Source organism: Manis javanica, chromosome 15 (assembly GCF_040802235.1).
Source record: "Manis javanica isolate MJ-LG chromosome 15, MJ_LKY, whole genome shotgun sequence".
Classification (NCBI taxonomy): Eukaryota; Metazoa; Chordata; class Mammalia; order Pholidota; family Manidae; genus Manis; species Manis javanica.
Genome location: NC_133170.1, coordinates 2830826 through 2852652, shown reverse-complemented (window position 1 = coordinate 2852652; position 21827 = coordinate 2830826). Strand labels below are relative to the sequence as shown.

General features: G+C 50.5%; 1 protein-coding gene and 1 long non-coding RNA gene across 5 annotated transcripts in view; one reads left to right on the top strand and one right to left on the bottom strand.

Moving 5' to 3' along the window:
- PRICKLE1 (prickle planar cell polarity protein 1) overlaps positions 1-2496 on the bottom strand; it is a 93668-nt gene extending 91172 nt beyond the window's left edge. For 2 of the 3 annotated variants that reach the window (XM_037009755.2, XM_037009741.2), the window contains exon 1: positions 1821-2031. The gene's annotated coding sequence lies outside the window, so the exon portion shown is untranslated. Of the gene's footprint in view, positions 1-1820; positions 2032-2351 lie in introns of those variants that run through there. The other variant, XM_037009747.2, reaches the window with a different exon arrangement.
- LOC140846447 (uncharacterized) lies at positions 1462-20461 on the top strand. 2 transcript variants are annotated; one of them, XR_012125541.1, is made up of 4 exons: positions 1462-1563; positions 15884-15993; positions 17856-19949; positions 20050-20461. It is a non-coding gene; the product is annotated as an uncharacterized lncRNA (long non-coding RNA). The 2 variants fall into 2 exon arrangements; XR_012125540.1 differs by having other exon boundaries at positions 17856-20461.
- Positions 20462-21827: the final 1366 nt, after the last annotated feature.

Sequence of the window (21827 nt, the reverse complement as noted above, 5' to 3'; positions counted from 1 at the left end):
GTAGAGCACAGGCATTAACCTTTAAATCCTTTGTATAAACATTTCTGGAAGACCTTGTAGAATACCTCCTGCGTTTCCTGGCCGGCCAGTTGATGGCATTTAGAAACCCTCTGGTACCAGCAGGTGCTGTATTTTGTTTTCCTCAGGCTCCAGCTGGGTTACAATGACAGATTCCTGTCCCAGACCAATCCCTGCCACCTAGGCGAAGACCACATTGGAGGCAAGCTGAACCGGGCCCCACCAGACAGCAAGATAAATGGCTGCTGTTTAAGTTTAAAATCCCCTGGTGGGAGTAAATATTGTTCCAGAGAAAAAGGCTTGACAAATATTGCGTCATCCTTCCAGAGCTGTCTTGATTAAAACAGAATCTTTGGATTAAGTTGGTGCTCCATTCAAAATGTACCTATCTTGTGTCACTGGACTCCTCCCCGCCCCCACCCCCACCCCCAGCATCTGAAAACAGACATATCGTTGGGGATGGTGGAACAAGACGGCAGCCTCCGGAGGGGCCAGTGTCCACCCTGATAATAGGAGGCGGTGTACTGACACTTCACCGAGGAGAACGGAGACAGCAAAGGCTTAGTGGGGAAAGGCCAGTTGTCACCTAAGTGACAGGCAACAGCTGAGCTCACACATCTGGAGCCGGACCTGGGCAAACATTCTGCAGCCCTCGGCCGTCTGCACCACAGGCCTGTCTAAAGGGACAGATGGAAGTTGCCTTTACTCCAAAGGTACATTAAAAAATATCGGATGGGGACCCACATCAATTATACAACATCAGCTGCCGCAGCCTCTGAACGACCTATTGCGATCGGGAGGCAGGCATAACTGTACGGCAGGCACAGATGCCACGTCCTTACGGACGGTTACTTGCGTCCTGAAGCCGCGTACGCGTGCGCGCTTTTCAGAACCCCATGCACTGGGCCTCCGGAGCCGCGAGGTCTCTGCGCGGTCCTCTCCTTCAGGCAGGGCCCCGCGGCGCGCTCCTCCCCTGCTGGGGGCCGCAGCTCTGCCTCCGGGCTCTCCGCAGTCAGCAGCCAAACGTGCGTGGCTTGTGACTCGGAATCCTCCCTCGGCGAGCCGGGCACCGGCACCGGGCTAGGCGAACCCCCCACCCCCGCCCCCGAGTCGCTCTTCAGCCTCCTGAGGACCATCTGCCGACGATTTCCCCAAGTCCCACATCACGCGGCACTGCCACCAGCCACTGACGACTCCGTTTGCTTTTCTTAGAGGGCAGTGGACATTTAACGGCTCCCTGCGGCACCCCGGGTCCCGGTCCTGCTAATTACTAACAGGCCGGGTCTCTTCAAGTTTGCCTCCAGGGAGGAGGGCGCCGCATCCTCCCCCACCCCCCAGCACCCACTCCGCCCCCTCCTCCCCTCCCACCTCCCGTCCTCCTCGCCCTGCCCATCCCCCATCCCCTGTCCCCCACCCTCCCATCCTCTCCACGTACGCGCTACATCTCCGCAGCAGCGCTGCCGGCGCGGCAGCCACCCGCCCGCAGCCCCGGGCCCTCGGCGGAGCCCTCGGGGATGTCCGCGCCCTCCCCGCGGACGCCAGCAGGTGACAGCCCCGCGCGCCTCTCCGCGCCAACTCCGGGGCGGCGGGCCGGGTTTCCGGCAGGAGCGGGTCCAGGCAGGGTGGCCGGGTCAGCAGCCCAGTGTCCGCCCGGCCCGCAAGCCCAGGACCGCGTGTCCCGCGTCCCCGCCGCTCGCCCAGGCGCGGGCACAGCGCATCCCCGCGCAGAGGCCCCGAAGGCGCCCCCCGCGCCCGCCCCGCCGTCGCACCCGCAGCCCCTCGCCGAGCCGGGCGCCACTCACCGCGCAGGCGAGGCCTCGGCCGGACGGTCCCCGCGCCGCCGCAGGGCTGCGAGCCGCTCTGCGCCGCGTCACCGGCGGGCGAGGGTGGCGGCGCGCCGGCCGCGAGGAGCCCAGACAGTGGCCGAGCGCCGCTCGGGGAGGACAGCGCGCGGCGCCAGGCCGGCCCGTCCCGGGCGCGCTGTCGGGCGGCGGGGCTGCGGGCTGAGCGTTCGGACCCCGGCCCGGCCGGCCCCGCCCCTCCCCAGGCCCCGCCCAGGCCCCGCCCCGGCCACCAGGCCCCGCCCCGAAGGTCCCGCCCCCAGCCCCCCACGCCGGGAGCGGGAGAAAACGCGGAGCGCGGACCCAGCCGCTGGATCCAGGCCGCTGCGCGTCCCCCGCCCGCGCTCGGCCGCCCCGAGCCTCCCCCGCGGCCGCAGCCTGGGGTGCCCCGGACAGCTCGTCTCCCCTGCCCCGCCCCCGGTTTTACGCTTGTTTAAAGTCCACAGTCCTGATGGACTGGAAGACAGGAAGGGTGAAGGGGAAAAAACAAACCCAATTTCCTCGGATCAAACGGTTTGGGGCTCGCCTGTCTGGGTTCCCCTCCAGTGGGTGCGCGGGGCACGGGGGCGGGGGGGCGACTGCAGGCGCGATGCCTTCCGGCCCGCGGCGCGGGGCCTCCGGGGCTCGAGGCTCCGGCGCGGGAGCCCGCGGGCCGCTGTCCGGCCTCGAGCAGGGAGCGCAGGGCCGCCTCTGGGCGGCTCCCCTCGCCCCCCCGCCGCGGTCCCGGCTCCCTCTGAAACCTCCCAGTGCGGGGAGCGGGGTGTGGGGGCTCTGCCCAGCCGCGGGCCGGCTCCCCGGCACGTTATCCCAGGATGAGCTGGGGCCGGCCGTGGACAGTTCTGCCCTGACATTTGTGTCACCTTAGAGCCGCTCACCCTTTCCAGTCCCAGGTCGGTGAGGCTCACACGGCGTGGGGACCTTCTCCCTGGAGGCTGCAGAGGGCAGGCCCCAGGCAGCTGCTGACCCCACTTGATAGGTGTCCCTGCAAGGCTGGGCGCGCGCATCTCTCCCCGACTCCAGCAAGCCTCTAGGGTCCTGTGTCACCTAACAGGAAGATGAGCGTGTGTGTGTGTGTTGGGCGTGGGGTCGTTGATCAATGCCATTTTTATTTCTTTAAGAAAAATCAGAACTGCCAGTTTCAGAATTTTTCAGAGCACAGAGTCTCCTCAATTTTTGGGGCCGTGAAACAAGGGAACACCCAGCAAACATGGACGCAATGGAAAAGTGGATGTAAGGAGATGACACCTAAAGGCAAAAGCAGGAGGGAAGACACAAATCTAAGGAAATGCTTGGCCTCCGTGCTGGGCTCTGTGATTCCAAGTCTGACTCAGATACGCACTGTAGACTCTCTCTCCTCTCTAGATACATGGGCTGTGCTTCGAATCCTCTGAGCACAGATCGCTCAGGAACAGGCTGTTGCTTTTGAAATACCTCCGCGTGTTCCTGCTCTTTGTAACTGAGAATCTGAGGGGAGACAACCTAGGCTGTCTTGCTCGTCAGCATTTTATTGGCGTTGCCCGCGTAAGTTGTGTCTGTTTTTCTTGCCAGGGTTACAAATACTTCTATTAAGCTACAAATTTTTAGCTTCTACCTAACCTCCAGAACTGCCCAAGAAGACTGACAAAATGATTTATTCTACCCAGAGAGGTAGTGAAAATTAGTACTTTTAAGGGCAAAGGGTCCATTCTCTTTGTTAGTTTCTTTAGGTGCCTGTCTATTGTTTCAATCAAGACCTTCGATGAAAGCAGTTTCCCAAGGAACTGAATGACGCACTGGGGTAGAATCAATGGAGGATGGAGTGGAAGACAGGGTCACTGAACTCATACAGCTGCGTCTTCATGAGAAAGTCCTCTTCAGGGGACCTGAACGCATTTGTAGCGGGCAGAATTGGGTATAGAGAAGCTCATGGAAAGAATATTTATAAAGCCTGCATTTGGACCTCCCTGTTAATTGGGGAAAATGCTACTTTCTTATAAGAAATAAGTCTGATATTGGGGGATATAATAGCTTTGTGACTTCACAAAGGTTTCATTTGTTGAAAACATGTTGGACACTGCAGGGCCTACTCAGCTGTTCCCTCAAGAGGCTTCTTTCCTCTTTGGATGGGGTGCTGGGCAGCATCCTTTGGATCCAATACAAATGCGAACCCTTGGTCTTCAAGCAGGACTCGGATAAAATTCCTTTGGGTGGTGTGTGTGACAACTTGCAGTCAGACCAGTCTGAAGTCAAATCCCCAGCAACACCGCTTACCAAATGTAGCCTAGAATCATGTAGTCCACCTCTAGGGGATGCTTAGCTTCTTCACTCTGAAGGTAATAATATCTACGTCAGAGAAGTTTTGGGAGCTTTGAATGCTAGGCGTGCAGAAGACCCAAAAGGTGGAAGTTCATCTAATGCCAGTTTAAAGGCATCTTCTCAAACCATCCTTCCGTACATCAGCCTCCATGCGTTATCCTAAAGGTTGGAAAAGAACCATTTTTAAAGTGAATCTGGAAATCCATTCTCCACTGTGGACTATTGGGTTGCTTCTGGTGGTCTGATCTTAATGATGTTGTTTTCTTTGTCTTTACAAACAAACATGGTACTATACCTTTTATAAGCAAATCAGTTCCCCCAGGGAATGTCTACTCTTCTTTTAAAGCCCTGATAACAAGTGCACTTTTTAAATGATACTTTTATGTGGTGAGCTGTGTCCTGCAAAGACAGCACCTCAGAATGTAACCTTTGGAGATAGGGTCTTTCCAGGGGTAATCGGGTTAAAGCAAGGTCAGTAGGGTGACCCTAATCCATATGGCTGAAATCCTTATGAAAAGGGGAAATCTGGAGACAGACATGCAAATGGGGTGAGCATCTTGTGAAATGAAGGCAGCGATCAGGACCGTGCAGCCACCAGCCAAGGGACTGCCAGAAACCTGTCCAGCCTCCAGAACCATAGACAATACATTTCTGTTGCATAAGGCACACATTTTGCAGGAGTTTGTTATGGCAATCCCAGTAAATGCCAAGCCTGATAGCACTGACGGGCTCTGTTTGATTCCCAGGCTTTTTGTGATCCCAGTTCCCTGTGTTTGGCCGAGTCTGGAACTCCTTTCCCTGACTTGCAGACTTAGCCCCACTCAAGAGTTTCCACGTGAATCGGTCTTGACCTGCAATGACCTGCGTAGGATTAGCTGGAAGACATGTTCCCCTGCTAGAAATCCTCTGGAGGCTCCCCAGGTCTTTCTGGATTGAGTGCACCCTCTTTGGATTAACCTGAAAGGTCCCTCATATTTGCACTCCACCTCTCTCTCTAGTTTCTTTCCCTGCCTCTCCACACCCTGTTTGCTCTGACCATATTAAACTGTTTACAATTCTTTGAAAGCATCAAGCTATTTTATGCCTCTGTGCTTTAAAAATACCCACTGATAACTGCCCTCTTTATTAGCTAATTCCTGCTTATCTTTTTAAAATTCAACTCAAGTATTACCTTCTTGATACTTGGAATATCAAGTGTCAAGTCTATTGATGCTCATGTTTGTTGCTTTGTCTGCCTAGCAGGTTTCTTCTTCGTAACGCCCAGCTTTCCTTTGGGTGACCACCTTCCCACACTGTCAGGGCTCATAGTTTGTTTGGAGACTCCTCCCTGGTTTTTCTGTTAGGATCATGTGACCTAGACCTGGAAAACTAGAGCTCCAGATCCCCCTGATCAAAAGATTGGTTCAGTGATAGACATGTGACTCTGGGATTCTGCAGGACCTTTTAGGAATTTCACAACAAAGTCAGTGAGTATATACTGAGCACTTATGCACTGGCCACCACTTTGCAGTCTTCACTCGAAATTCCACAGTGACCCAAACAGACAGCCTCCACCCCAGTGGATCTTTTTGGAGCTCCTGGATCAAACTCTACCTGAAAGCAAACTGCCAGTGAACTTTTCAGATTAAATTAATATTTGTTGTCTTCTAAGCCAGTTTGAGGTTTAAGTGACTAGCAAATTAAAGAATACTAACTGGTCCATCCCTTCAGCATTTAGATGCCACTTTGCTCAACTTTCTACTCTATTATCACTTCATTTCTTTGATTGATTATACCTGATCTTATTCCAAAAAAGATTTAAGTCCATTTACAATTGTGTAACCATGACGTATGGCAGGTTAACTTGAAATTGTAATTTGAAAGTAGGTATGAAATGCAGAAATGAGACAAATTCATGAAATTCATACTGTAAAGACCAGGGCTCCACTTAGCTTTCAGGTTTCTAGCAGCCAATATAACAAGGATCACATAATTCTTACACAAGTGAAAATGTACCTATGGGAAAACAGTCTTATTAAGGAGAGGTAGCATTGTTGCTAAATCAAAGAGCAAAAAGAAGCACCCCACCCCAGGTTTTCAAAAAGAAGCCTCTAGAAAAATGATCACAACATCCTTGATAACATTCTCACAGGGCACACATCAATGTGTTTTTTGGGGCTATTTCTCAGAGCATCTCTCCATTCACTGTTCATAAAATTCATTTTTCAGAAGGAGAAATTGAATTCACTTCACTTAGGGACAGGCATGCCACAGAGTGTGTGACACTTCACTTAGGGACAGGCATGCCACAGAGTGTGTGACACTTCACTTAGGGACAGGCATGCCACACAATGTGTGACACTTCACTTAGGGACAGGCATGCCACAGAGTGTGTGACACTCACAGCAAGGTGAGGAGTCCAGAGGGCTCTCTGGTGGTGCAGAGCAGGAGCAAGGCGCGCAGTTGGAGGGGACAGAGGCGGAATCAGAAAAGGCACCCTGGGGGACGAGGTGGGAAGAGGGAGACTAATGTAGGGAAAGGTGTGTGTGTGTGTGTGTGTGAATGTGCGCTCATGAGTTCAAGCGTTTCAGGCAGAGGGAACATCATATGTAGAGGTGAGGAGGTGAGCGCCAGCACAGTGACTCGGAGCACCTGGAACGCGCCCAGTCTGGCTGCGGCGTGGAGTACGAGGGAGGGAGTGGCGGAGGCTTGGGTGACATGGGGAGGTGGGCAGAAGCTGCGTCATGAGTGACCTTTAAGGCAGGGACAGGTCTGGCTGTAAAGATGGTGAGTTCATTTTTGGATGACAGAGAAAATAACCTGTAAAACGGACTAAGAAGAAGCCAAAGAGGTAGGAAGGAGCCAGGGAGAAAGGGGTGTGGACACATTCAAAGGAAGAGGGTATTTCAAGAAGAGAGTACAGCCGCCCTCTTTGGCTAGATTTTAGACGGTGCCGAGGAAGCTGTGTTCTGCGGAGCCCTAACAGTTCTGACAAACCTCTGAACTATGAGGTGTGATGGGGGTCCTCAGGGGCCTGATGGGGGCCCTGGGGACCTCGGGAGGGCTCAGCGGTTTACAGTCATTCTGTAAAGTGCCCTGGATTATCTGCACATCCTTCAGAAAATCCTCCATAAAGCACCAGGCTTTTGAGAGTTGGGCCAGGACTGATCCTGAATGACAGTCCCTGGATAATACCCAACTGTCGTATGTTGCTCATGAAAAGGGGAATTCTATATTTTAACAGTCAGCTGCACCGGACTGGTCATCTCTTGTCAGAGGTGAGCCTACCCAGGGCTGAGGCAAGAGCTGAAGTCCATTTCACAGTGAGTGACAGGGGGACCAGATTGGGGCCTCTCCTCTATCCCAGCAGTCTTTGCAGTCTGACTTTGTGTCTCCCCTGGTCAGCTCCTTGAGGGCTGAGCGCTGCCTAATTCAGTGCTGTGACTCAAGGCCTCACTCAGCAACTGGAACAGAGTGGGGCTCATTGCTCATGACTTTGGGGAGCTCAGTGGAGGGCTGCTGGGGAGATGGGAGCAAGGTGACAACAGGCAGGGCTGGCCAGCCTGCGCCCCGAGGTGATCCCGCCCATGCTGGCATGGTCCCCAGCCTGAAGGAGCTCGGGGCCGGCATCTGCGCAGTAGAGAGTCACAGGTCAGGAGGCTGCGGGCTAGAAGAAGGGGCAGCTAGTGTTGAAGGGCAGGGTCTCACCTCCCAGGAGGAGGGAGTGTCAGGCTGTCATCACTCCACCAAGGAGCTGAGGTTCCAGTGTACACAGAGTCCCCTGGCCAAATTAAAAAGCTGGGTGAGACCAGTGAGGCCTACACATGATGGGGGGCACAGGTACTGCCCAGAGAAGCCCTGTGGCATATACCCAATTTTGGGCAACAAGATTAATTCTAGACTTTCAGCTCTAAAATGGAGGGGCTGGCACTGGAGAATAGACTGGAGCTTTGATTATTTTGGTTCTCTGATTCTAGCTTCCTTGTTTATACTTCAAACCAGACCCTACTGATTTCACATACCTGTGAGTTTGAGAGAGAGAGAGAAAGAGGAAAAATAAATGTTCTTTTTGCTTGAAGCTACTAACCCTATTTTATTTCAGATCTTCTTTGTGTGATATAGAGACATCCAAGACTAATGTATTCACCTTGACGGCTTAAAAAACTTAAGGGAGTGACATGATGGCTCCTAATGACCTTTCTGGAAATATCCTGGGTCAAATGGTGCTTTATTTTCTCTTTTTTTCCTCTAAAAGGAACTCTGGAACTTGTAGTCGAGCCACTGGAGGAGGGCTGACATCAAACCTCACCCTCTCAGACTCCAGGGCTTAGATTTTGCTCACAGTCGCCCCTTTTTAATAAAAGGCAGCAATTCCTGCTTCAGAACGTTGCTTGTTCTCTTGGCCGGAGGCTCGGAGATCTGTAGACAGCACCCAGCGGCCGTAAATACCTTCCAGGGTGACCTGCAGTGCCTGGACTAGCCTCTCCCCAGCTTTGGCTGGGGCAGAAGTTACCAGATGTCGGAGTTTAAATGATTCCACAACTCCTAGTCACACTCCCCAGTCCCACTCCCATCCCAAGCCCAGAATTTGTGGGGCATTAACATAAAAGAAAACCCTAGTGAGCATTAGAAAAAAAATTACATGCTTGGAAGTGTGGTTATGGGCTGTAAGGATAGAAAAGGAGCAACTTTCAAATACAGAGGGCTGGACTCACAGCCCATTTTCTTCCAGAGTTTAAGATGGGAAGGTAGAAATTCTGGAATGGTGGTTGTGTGCCATTTCATGAGCAGGAAAAAAATAAAAAGGAAACAGTTGACTTTTGAACCGGCTTTGAAAGTCCAGATGTGCAGGCACGTGGTGGGAAGGGGGTGAGGGCAGCTCGGAGTGGCCTTCCTGGTTCGCTGGGAACTGGCTCCCAGGCGGGCGCCCTCTGCCAGGAGGTGGTTTTCTGGTGCGTGAGAGCCGCTGAGGGGCCTAGAAATTAGCTTTTTGTGTTAGTGTGCTGACCATGTGACCAGAGCACATGCTCCCCCACATCACTGTCCCAGAGCATTAGCAAGACGATGGGTCACTGTGATGTGACTGAGCGAAATGTATAAAGGGAATTAGGTTACTGACTCCATTAGGTTAAAAGGCAAATGGGAGACTGAAGCCATAATCAAATGGTAATATTTTAATCTTCAGGATTAGTTATCTGACAGGGAATTCCTCTTTTAATTTAGCTTTCTACATTGTGAAATAATGAAGTTTAAGGAGCTTTCTAGAGACAGAAAGGAAATTAGGGTGCCAAGCAGACCAACACACTTAATCCTTTTCGCAAGGTTTCAGAGTTACAACCCACTCTTGCTAGAAAGTACTATTTCAGCCACCAAAGCAGAATCATATGAGAAAAAGAAGAAAAACCATCCCCAAGTCCTAGAGAAAGGAGCTGAAAATGAAGTCCAAGAATCAGGGGTACTTGTTTCCCCAGTGAGTGACTCGAGATGGTGAGACCCCCAGCCCACGTCTCTGCACAGCCCTCAAACTTCCACGTTTATGAACTGTATCAAATCCCATCGGATCTGAAACTGGAGGTTGCCTGTACGCAGCTGCGGTTCTGTGACTGTCTAGTTAAATAGGGGGAATAGGCAGGCGACCCTGTTGGTGGGGCTGAGACAAAGGCAGTTACAGCAGCATGTGTAAGTCTTTGCGCGTGGATTCCCTCTGCAGGAATCAGGAGAGGTGAGTGGGTGACAATGGGGAGGAGGACAGTAAGAGGAAGGAGGGGTGACTCTCAAAACACAGCTCATGGGAATGAAGCTCTTGTCACAACCACGGCAGGAATATATCGATACTATTTTTTCCTCCCAAGGGAGGCGGGTGAGTCTGCCGGGGAAGAGCTCTCCTCGGGAGCAGGGCCTCTGGCGTGGGTCTCGGTCATCTGATTCCCCGCAGCGCAAGTGCCCATCAATGGTCGCGGAGGCTGGTGCTTGGCGGGTTGTCACTGTTACTACTGTCGACACTCTTTCTTTTAGGGTCTTGAGGGCTTTAGGGGAAGGATTATGTTCTTTTCCCTATTTTTAAATTCGATGCTGAAGTTGATTTAAAATGTCTAACAGAAACATAGGTGATTCACGGATTTATGAGCATCACAAGGATGGGGAAGTGAGTGGTATTAGGTCAGCATTCCAGCGGCTCATTGTCTCCCTGTTCCCTTCAAAGTGAGGTATCAGCTCTGCCAGGTCAGAGCTTTCATCATCTTTCCTCCTTCTTGGGCACATTGCACGTCTGCTCTTATAATATTTGCATATTTGCACTTATAATATTTTGTGTGTTTTAAGCTCCGATTAGGTTTTTGGCCCTTTGGGGGCCATTTCCAAGACTTCTTTGTATTTCTCACGCATACCCAGGGACGTGGCACGGCATCTACACATGATCTGAACCCGATAAATATTGGTTGGTTACTCTTATTAGTGTCTAATTCCACATCTTCAATGTGCTCTGACACAGAATCATAGTTTTTAGATCTAGAAGGCCATTAGTCCAAACATCTCAATTTGTAGAGGAGGAAACAGAGAAAAAAGAGACAAGATGTAGTCATGGTGACATGGCACCCTGGGAATTAGAACTCAGCTGTCAGAGTTCTACTTTGTTTCAGCTCCTTCCCAGCTGGAGAAGCTGGTGTCATGAAGTCCAAGAGCCTAGGGCCCGGGGAGTGAGGTGAGTCAGGGGCACACATCGCGGGCTGGGGAACGGCCATTCTCGGCTTTATATGCAATTGCAGGCAAGCACAGGGTAAGCGACCCCGAGTGGTGGGGATACCCACTAAGCAGGAGCCCCCAGGCATGAGCCGAGGGTAAGAGAAGACGGCCCCAAAGATACGCCCTCTTGCTTTTCTCCCCCACCCTGGGCTGCACGGTTTTCTGTGAAGCTGCTTTGTAAGTAGGGATTTCTAGGCCACTAGCCATGGGGGAAACATTCTCTGCTTCTACCCCAGTCCACAGGCAAACATGCAGGAGGGACGCTTTTCAGTTTACACCCTAAATGATGGTCTCTGTTCCTCCCTCTCTCTCTTCTTTCCTTCTGAGGACGTGTATCCATCACCTACTGAGCACAGGGCGAGGTAGACAATGGGGAGACAGTTATGGAAAAGACAGCTCGTACCACTCAGGAGCTCACAGTTTTATTAGGAAGACATGTGTCAAAAATGTTCACCCAGCAGTGAGGTGATGCTGAAAGGGGCCTCTCCCGAGCATTAATGGGAGCACAGGGACAAGGCGGCCTATGACATCTGCAAGGTCAGGTGAGCGTTTCTGAGAAGTGACCTTGAGTCTTAACCCAAGAGTTCCTGGGGAGGGTGACTTGGGTGGGAGAGCGATGTCTCCACTGGAGGGGCAGCGTGTGTAGGCACGTGAAAGCAGGAGAGGAAATGGCGTGCTTAGGAAGCCAGAGCAGTGCGCTGTGGTAGAAGGCAGGGGGCTGGGAGGAGGGCTGACAGCGGGGCCGCTGAGTAGGAGCCCCGGTGCTGCGCTGGGACCTTGTGCTTTAGCTTCCGGGATGCGGACGAGGGAACCAGCAGATCGGGAACCGGCTGTATTACTGTTCCTTTCCTCAATGTAACACAAACTGCTGAATATTAACAGCACTGAGAAAGGAGAGACATCCCTGGGCTCACTTCACTTTCCTGTAAAGGTGATGTAGAGAAAATGCAAGTTCCCACGGCCAGGATTCTCACCTGACGCTGGTCTGCTTTCTCACTGCACATGTGTGGGCAATACATTGTTACTGACTGTATAAAGAGCTCCGCCCAGTGCTCTGGGCTGCACGGCTGCAGGAGAGCAGAGGCTGGCGTGGTGGCAGTGCTGAGGACAGAGACTGAGACGGCTGCGGGGGCAGAGAGGCCCGAGGCAGAGAGCGGCTTGCTGCGTGCAGACCTGCCCTGAGGAGGATGGGATCCTAGCGCTTGACCGGCCACCGTGGGAGTAAAACTGGGTATAAACCCTTTCACCCCAAGAATGTTCCCTTGTCATTTTTTGGTCTCACCGAATCAAGAGTGAACTTGCCCAGGGCTGAAACCCACCGGCAGGACAGGTGGAAATTAGTTCTTGGAGAAACATTTGGCTTTTGCGCATACTGCATCATCCCCAGTGGCAGGCATCAGTAATTTCATAAAGGAAGTCATGCTTTTGATTGATATGAAATGTATTTTCAATGTTAAGGAAAGGAGCAGTGGGCTGGGAACTATGGACACCTGGGTTCTGGGTCCAGGTCCACCATTAGCAGGGGCCACGAGGTTCCTCCACCCGTCTTCCTCCTGCCCCAGGTCAGGGGACGGAGCAGGGGGCCCCAGGGCTCTTTCGGCACTAACCTGGGAGGGTGTGACTCCGTTTGTGGGATGTATGCTTCTGTGTGTGTGTGTTTGTGTATCTACATCTAGCCTAATTCAGAATGTGAGGCAATTGAGAGTAAAAGGCACTGATTCAGTGAGTCAAGCCTTGCACCTGGGTGAGAAGACCGAAGTCGAGTAGTATAGAGTGGGGAGGGCTGACGTATGACTGCCAACTTTCATTTTGCCAAACAAGGATTTTATAAAAGTCAACGAAGCAAAGCAAAACAATCTAGTGATTGTCACCAAAAATGGACAGCAGTGATATCAGGATAAAGACCAGTCTTCTAAGTTGCCACCATGTTGTTTTACTGAAGTTTTATGATTACATTTTGATGGATAATACCTGCAGAAGTTGGAGAAGGTAAAACCTGTAAAAATGTGTATCCGTCCCCTGACCCTTCCCCTGACCTCCTGGTCTCTTTCCCAGTTTGTCAGGGACTATACTTACTAGCTGCCAAGATAGAGGAGGATATATGACAATTTGCAAAGCCCTCAGGGATCAAGGTTTATCACAAAAGAAAGGATTGTTTTTTTTGAGGGAGGAGAGTCTTAGGCTCTTAAAGAAACTGTTCAAGAGGACACCTACCTAAAGACTCCTGAGTAAAAAAAACAGTAACTCAGTGACGTCTATGGACAACATAGAGGATAGTCTTATTTCTGAGGTCTTGAGCTGCTTAAAAAGGTAAAGAAATGCGTAGCAGAATCCCCCAATTTTGCCCCGTCATAAAAAAGCAAGAACAGACTTTGGCCTGGAGTATTTGAGGGAAGAGGTTACCCAAACTCCACTTATTTCTGACCTACAAGAATCTTAATTTAACTCCTGAATCATGTTTGAGTCTGAATAGGATTACAACCTGATTTGATTCTATGATAATCCAGCCCCCAAATGAAGCCCTGTGTAACCGAATGGGAAAATCTTTAGGATAAACCCGTTTGGAGTTTTCCATTCATAGGTGATGGGGCACCTGACATAGTTTGTTTTGACATAATTACTATTTAACTCTCCTTCCAGGCAGTTACTGGCCAACAGGTTCAACTGCTTTTAGAGGCCGCTCCTGGAATGTGAAAGTGGTGCCATGCAGGACAAAAAGGATCCTTATCTTCCACTGGCCAAAGCAGGCACCTTGGGCTTGGAACTGGAACCGAATAGTCGGGCACAGGTCACGAGCAGAGGGAGCTGTGGCTGACTCCTGCATGCGGCACTGCAAACAGTGCTATCGTAGCCAGAAAGTGGATCCTGCCAGCTCCGATTCTCAGACCAGTAGGAAAATAAAGGCTGTAAAGGAGTATTAAAAGCCTTGGATTGCACATCATGCAGTCTGGCCATAAATCATTGTCTGTAGAATGAAGGACTGACAGCAGATCAATAAGTGCCAGAAATTAAATTTTTCATTAAGTGAAACAGAAAGCAAAGGTTGACTGGTTAAACCTAGAAACCAGCCTGCTTCTCAGAGAGGATAACAGACCGAGACCTGCACCTGTAACTTGTTGAGGAGAAAGCTGTGGGCATAGAATTCCGAGGGAATGAGGAAGATAAGCTGAGTATATCTTATTTTTGTTTTTAATGGTTCTGGAGTCCATGCAGTTAGCAGAGGTACAGGTTTTTACCCAAATCCAGGCCTGTTAATTATAGCAGAGATTGAAGAGCCCTTGGGACAGGTCCTTCTCTGGCTTAAGACATGTCCTGGGGAGTGGTCAGGACCTCCCAGACAGGAGCCCCCATTTCAAAGCTGCTGCAGCAGAGCAGGGCCCTAATCTGCGAGGCACAGTCCCTCCCCGGAGGTCCTGCTGGGAGCGGCAACGTCCCAGCTGCCCCGGGTCTGCGGGAGCCCCATTCCCTGACTTCCTCTCCTCCTCCCCTCGTTCGTGTAAACCCCCTGTAGCGTTCTCAGATGTACCCTAAAATTACCCTCTTGCTAATCGGCCTGTCTTGTGGCTCCCTAGGGGTTCCTTCCCAGATGCAGGGCAGGAAGAAAGGGTGGGATTTGCCACCAGAAAGCTGTTTCCACATTTCGCTGGTCTCTAGTTCAGAGTGGCACTAGCTCCTGAGCCCACCCAGGCCTCAACTCATCTTTCAGCCAAATAGTCAAAGGCCTGCAAACAAAAAAACAGCTGTTCACAAGAGGCCATCTATTAAAAAAGACTCGAGGTGGATCTTTGTGAAGCAAAGGACCCTTCTTCTGTGATGCAGAGACGCTTCCTTTACTGTATCTGCCTTATGGGCTACAGGGCCCTCTGAACAGGAAGGCATCCTGTAGTTGCAGTCAGAAGGATGCTGATGAGATCTTCACTTAAATTCAGGTACAAGAGGTCTGATTTCCTCCCTGTGGAAGGATGGCCACTAAATTGACACGTCTCCTAGCAGCGATGCTTTCTTCAGCTCTGTTCCACATTAAAGACTAGCGTTGTAATTGTTTTAAGTAGCAAGGAGCCAGATGTTCCTTTCCATCAGAGAGATGCATGTGTGGCCTGCCCCATTTGTGGCCTCAAGAGATGAAGATCCCTTGTGGGGAGTGCAGTGAACTAGGAGAGTGGGGCTTCTGGGAGGAGGCGCCCAACTGCAGCCAAACTGTGAGATGGTGCCAGGGCCAGAGGCGTCTGAATTTGTCCGCCCCTGGTCTTTGAATTCCTGAGAACGCAACATATGGTTGGAATGCATTATCTTTGTTAATCGAAGTATTATTGCACAAGGAAAAATATGAATCGACAAAGATGAATAAACCGTATTCTACAAGGGGTGGTGTCCTGGGTGACTCCCATGCTATTGTTTCTCTTGCACTGAAAGGACATATTCATTATAAAATTTTTGAACAACACAGAACAGCACAAAGAAAATGTTCTCTCTGGTCTTTTTTTTCCTGGGCATACATGTAGTATAGAAATTGATCACACTGGACAAGTGGAACTTGCTTTTCAGTTAATATATAATGAACATTTCTCCGTATCACTTAATATTATTTTACAACCACTATTTTATGGCTATATGGTATATTCATTGGACATTCACATTAAATTAAAAAGAAAGAAATGTGCTTCAGAAATGATAAGCACTGCTTAGCTCACTCGTGCTCCTCTATTATTTTCTTAGGATAAACTGATAATAGGATTTCTGTTTTCTAAACGGTATTTGTCCAAAGTGGAGAGAAGAAGACCAAGTGAGCCGAGTGTTTGCTGGGCGCGGGTATCGGGCTGCATAAACAGTGTTCAGGAGCCCTGGACCTGCAGTGGGCGGCCCTCATTCAGACCCCGGTGGTCCCCTTGCGGAGGCTGCTGCCTCACCTGGGCTGCTAAGCGGCGCCTCTGTTGCCAGGATGCTGGGTGGTAGGATGACTTCATATAGAAACGTGTATCCGACCTGTTACTCTATTTTCCTCCTTTTAGTTCCATCAGTGGCTCAGCTCAGTGGATATTATTATGGCCAAGTTACAGAAGAGGAAGCAGATGCCCAGGAGCAGGAAGGAACATGTCCAGCGCGGCCAAACCCAGATTCTGTGAGTCCAGTTCCAAATTCCATTCTTCCCCCTTTGTCCTAGAGCCATCCATTTAATCCGCATAGAAACCCGAATGAAACATGTGGCTCAGGTATCATATCTCGGTCTCCCTGCAGATTTCTGCCCCAGAGACAAGCAGCTGCCTCTAATACCCTCTGTGTTGCCTTATGGACACTCGCTGCGACTTTCATTTCCTTTTAAAGTCTCACACCTGTTTACTGCCTGCCTTTCCCCCGGGAAGGTGTGCTCTCTGAGAGATGGCTGTGTCTTTGCAGTGATTTAGTACCAGGTCTGCCACTGGGAAGACTTCTGTTGAATAAATAAATCTTATCACTGAGTCATGTACGTGGCTTGACTTACCAGATTGTCATCACATCATCTCCTCCTCTTTGTGCGATAAGGATTGTCTGTGCATATCAGGCTCCCTGGGGAATGACCAACTTGCCCTTTCCCTTTTTACTAAAAGCACCCTTGATTTTGGGATTAAGAAAAGCAACCACACAATAAACACATTGATAAATCTTCAGTTGCATAGGCATAAAAACTCGTGATTGCCAGAAGTAAATGTATAATTTTGCACTCGCATGTATAATACTTTTGAGAAACCTTCTCCAAAGAGGTAAAGGGCTCAAATATGAACGCATTCCTGAAAAACGCTCCTTTCTTAAAGCCCAGAGTCATGCTTGCCCAGCGCAGGCTGTGTGCACAGGCAGACCACCTCGGCCACGCTCGCTGACTAGGCCGTCGAAGCACCGGGTGATCATGCAGCAAAGAACGTTCGAGCCCCGTGCTTTGCTATCTCTTTAAGAAGCCCCACGTGCCCTTCAGGTCCCCACGTGAACGTGTATTCCACCCAAAGCCATTCTTCTTTCCCTTCTGCCCTGGGAAGGAATCGAGCTCTCTGGGCACTGTGGTCCCACCACGTGTCAGTGTGCAATGTCATCATGGCTCTGATGACGTACCACAGGATTTTTTCTTCTCTGTGTTCTCATCTGGACTGAGATTCTTGAGCAAGTGATGGTAACTTTGTTCCATTGGTAAAATGTTACATAGCCTGTGTGGGTCCTGCTGAATGAGTGAGCACGTGAATGAACTATCTGGGTGCGTACGTGTACTTAGGTTTTGTTACAGTGGACAAGCAGCCAAGGGAGATATGTTTTCCTTCCTTTTTTCCTCCAGTTTTATTGTGATATGACTGACATACAACATTGTATAAGGTTAAGGTGTGCAGTGTGTTGATTTGTCACATTTACATATTGTGAAATCAATACAAGGGAGATTCTATAGTAAGGGGGGGTAGCAGGGTCGAACGATGGTCTTGGGGGGCAGGTTTGTACTCCACCTTGTCTGGCATTCAGGCTGTTGGGCAAAATTTGCTATAACTTACTCATTTTTATACGTTTCATGTGAAGAACTTGTGTTACATTGTTTGGAGCCCCGGTAGCCTGTCCTTTCTCTCTGCAGGTTGTCATTTATTTACTTTTTCAGCTTGATTTTCCTTATATGTTGGGTGATACTTTACCTTGATATTTGGTACTTCCGTGATCAGAAAATGTCATCTTTCCCATTTCACTGTGGACAGCGGGTGGGAACGTCAGTCAGGACTCACAGGCCCGTCTGTAAGTGCCGAGGGGATTCCAGGCAGGGAGACAGCATGTTGTTCCTGTCGCTGCTTTTTCTCTGCCCAGTGGAAGCCCCTGAGGAGTTGTGTCTGAGTCTTATTCACTGTCACACCCCAGCATCTAGTACAGTGCCTTGGATACAGTAGATAATAGGGAAATTTGATAATGAAAAACTGACTGACTGACTGATGGAAGGAAGAATTATGAGGTTCTCAGATAAAGATCTCATTTGGATTTCAGTGACACCGATGTTCCCCAGAAGGGTGTGGACGGCAGAAGCTAAATCCTCAGGCATTCAACAGGCCGGTGCTCTCGCCGGGGATAAAATGGTCCTTGGGTCTTTGGAAAGATCTTTGGCAAGAAGTCAAGGAAGCCCATGAAGTTCATGTTCCTTCACAGAGAGTTTACAAATTCTTTTAAAGCAGGTTTTTCATCACCACGTGGACTAGGAATGTCATTTGTGGACTTTTTGCTCTGGGACTGAAAGACAGCAGCATCCCTCGTTCCTGGTAGATGGGCTCCCGCTGGCCCTGTTCCCGTCGGTCGCCCCTCGTTCCCCTCCTGTTCTCTCTGACGACACTTCTGCACACTGGGGGCTTCTAAGAGGGCAGAAGAGAGGCAGAGAGGGAAGGTTCTGGCTCTTCCTCCCTCTCGGAGAGGAGGACTGTTCTGCTGGGACTGATGGAGAGAAGGGGACACATGGCGTCCCAGGGTCCTGGAGTGGGCTGCTGTCTGCGTGGGAGGCCTGGACACCTGCCCCAAACTAAGCTCTCACTCTCGTTTGTGGTTGCTGATTCTTGTTCGATCGCTCTAATTTTAGATGCCAGCGTTCTAGGATAGAACTATGCTCCACAGACATTAAGTGTGCAGTTTTAGATGTCATGTTAGCCCCGAGTGACATTCTAAGGCCATTTGTCCTTTAAAATACCCACAAGATTAACCCATTTTTCCAACTGGACATCAGCCTTTGGGCCTAAGCCTGAGAAGGCCTCTCAGGTAGTGTTAATAGGAGGCGACAGCCTGGTGTGGCACACTGTGCCCCTTGACCTTTGCAAAGGCACTTCATTTTCTCCACATCCTGTCTGCACGTAGGAGGCGTGTGGCTGTGGTGATGTATCACGGACACGCAGGTTTTAACCATGCCCAGGGCCCCAGGTGCTGGGTCTGGAAGATGCCAAGTGGGGGCAGCTGCCTCACGGAGGGCCCGCCTCCACTGGCCCCCCCTTTCACAGCCGGAGAAGCGGGCACAGTGGGGCCAGCTCTGCTGACAGCAGCACCTTTCCTGGGGCAGCCTGGCGGAGGGGCCCCCCTGCTTGGGTGCCTGGGGCACAGAACGCCCAGCGCTGGCCACATCTGTCAGGGTCTCAGGCTCTCCTTCTGCTCTACACCCCTGCCACCCACCCTGCTCCCACCCAGAGCTCAGAATGGAAGTTTCCAGAATGTTTGAGAGGACTTACTCTATGTAAACTGCAAGTCAGCAAGATCATTTTCCTGGGGGATTTCTGAGGAGGGAAGAGCTTTCTTGTAGGTCACCCAAGTGACACATTTAATCTCTCTGATTATGTTGGGACCCCACGAGGCTTACACCTCTTCAAGGCCTGATGGTCACGGGCACCTTCCTTTTGATGGCTGGCGGACTGCTGGTTCTTGCACCGTCCCCCGCCCCAGCTCTGGCCTCCTGTTCCTGGTCCGGGCCCCTGGGGGTGTCAGGCTTGTGTCTGCCCTGCACGTCTCTGTGGACGCACCCCTTCTGAGTGGGCCTCTGCGAGTTAGGTCCTGGCTGTGCACCTGGGCCAACTTCAGCCCCCTCTGTGGGATTCTGAGGAGCCGTGAGTCCTTCTGAAAGACTGGAATCTCACCTCTACCTCGGGGGCTATGCTGTCCATTTTATATCCAGCAGCACCGAGTTATGAAGGACCAGGCAGAGGATTCTCCAGAGATGCAGGGAAATTCTTGGCCCCTTTCCCGTTGCTCTTGTAGCCTTCCGTAGGCCTGGCCGCATTCCTGTCCTCGGCGTGCATGACTCACGTCCGTATCTTTACGATAAATCTCCCGCACTCCCCTTGCCTGAGCAAGTAGGAGGTTTTCTTTTGTTGCTTCTAATCAAAAGAATCTTAACTATTCCACGTGTACCGAGTCAGTATTTCAGTCGGATTTGCTGCTACTCCAAGGAGCAGACAGAGAGGGAGAGAGAGGAGGGCACGACCTGTGAACAATACCTCATCATCAAGCTGGGAAACGGGAGGTTTCTTCTTTTTATTGATAGTCACAGACTCCCTCGTTGAGGGGAGCTTGGTGGTGTCTGCGTGGGGAGTTCAGAGCACAAGACGACAGGTAACGGAGGGCCTGCTGCAGCCACAGTCAGGAAGGGAATGGGGCTGTGAAAGGCAGTCCGAGTTTGAAGGTTCCAACACGTGGAATGTGTGCCCAACAGGACGATCCTGGTCCTCACCGGCAGGTTAAACGTTGCATCTGGGATGTGTTCCAGGACGCATACCGTGGGTAGGAGCCAGGAAGGAGTCGTCCTCGGCCTGATCAGGATGTTTCAGATTCTCATATTGTCATCATTTTATTTGCATCCTGGGGAGACTAAGGTCCTTGAAAGCTGTTTCGATTACCACCACTCCGTTTTCCCACTTTTGACAGAGCGAATTCATATCCCAATTATGATGTGATGAATTCAAAGACGATTATTATTCAAACATACACAGCCTTGCATTCGTCTTACTAGAAAATAACTTTCTGCCGGATAGAGCCATGTCACGGGAAAGTCATCTTTGTCTGTTTTCCATAAAGCACATACTTTCTCTGCTTTGTGCCAGAACTCTGTCTCTGTTGAAAATAAAGTGGAAAAATCTTCCTTGTGGTGGATGTACAGTTTTTTATGAGAAAGAGTATATTATGATTCTAACGTATCCTTTAACCTTTTGTTCTGATTTAAGGTTACATGAGTGGACTATTTAAAAATCAGAGAGAGCATTTAGAATATGGACACAAAGGAGAAATATTAAGAGAATTTCTATTTTGACAATTAGATATTTTTAAAAAATTAGCAAGGAATTTAAGAAAAATCTTCCATAGCATAGTTTTTATTTTCACATAGGACAATCAGAGCAAACAAATGTTATTTATCGATGACACCAGACAGAGGTGCAAATTTTGTCTTCAACTAACGCCATTAAAAATGTTGCCTCCCACGAGTTTCTCTTGGCAGAGCTTAACTTCAGATCTTGAATTTAAATACTGTGTCCCCAGGACTGGAATATGGCATTTCCCTCCCTGACCTAGGTTGTGCTGCTTTGTTCCGTGTTGACTACTTTGTTCCATGTTAATCAGATGCATCTGATTAGATCAACGTCTGTTTTTTATCTTCCTTCCCAACCTGGAATGAGCAAATTGTTCATGGATTTTTCCTTCTCGCTCTGGTTTCCCCTTGCTACACATTTTGCCAGATGGCTGAGTTTCATTCAGAGAAGAATTTTCCATAATAATATATCACTTGATACTCATGGCCTATGGTCCCACTCCCCCCGCCATCTGTAGGAACCGTGGAATGGGGTAAAGTGGCAGATGAGTCAGGCCGGGCAGAGCCTGGAGGGCCAGGGGGAGAGGTGAGGGGGAGTTGGCGGGGGGAGGACCAGGGGAAGGTGGGGAGGAAGGTAGGAGGAGGCAGATACACCAAGTGAGGGCAGGCTTGGGTGCCAAAGACTTGAAGGAAAGCCTCCTACAGCCTGAGCCCAGTGGCCGGGTGTGAGAGGGGGCGAGGGCGAGAGAGAAGCGTGTGCACATATCCAGGCAGAGTTGTGTGTGTAGGTAGTTTGAAGTGTGTGGCTGGAGGGCATTCTGACAGATGTGGAACATGTGTGGCATGACTTTGTTTAGAGGAGGGGAGGCCCCGGGGGGTGGGGGGAGCATCACCGGACTGCAAGAGCCACGAGGCTGCGGTTCTGGGTGTGCGAGTGAGGGCTTGATGAGGAAACGCTGGTAAGAAGGCAGGAGAAACTCACGTCGTGCCATTCTCTCTGTTCGCCGAATTTTAGTTATTAGAATTAAAAAAAACAATTGGAAATGCAACTCTTTACCCAGAGTCTGGAGTTATAATATTCAAGAAATTCCATGACGCTTGGAGTCTGCAGGCAGAGTGGGCATCGCGGCAAGTCTAAGCAAGGGGCTCATTTCTGGGAGCAGGTCTTTCACTCTGCCTGGTGTAAA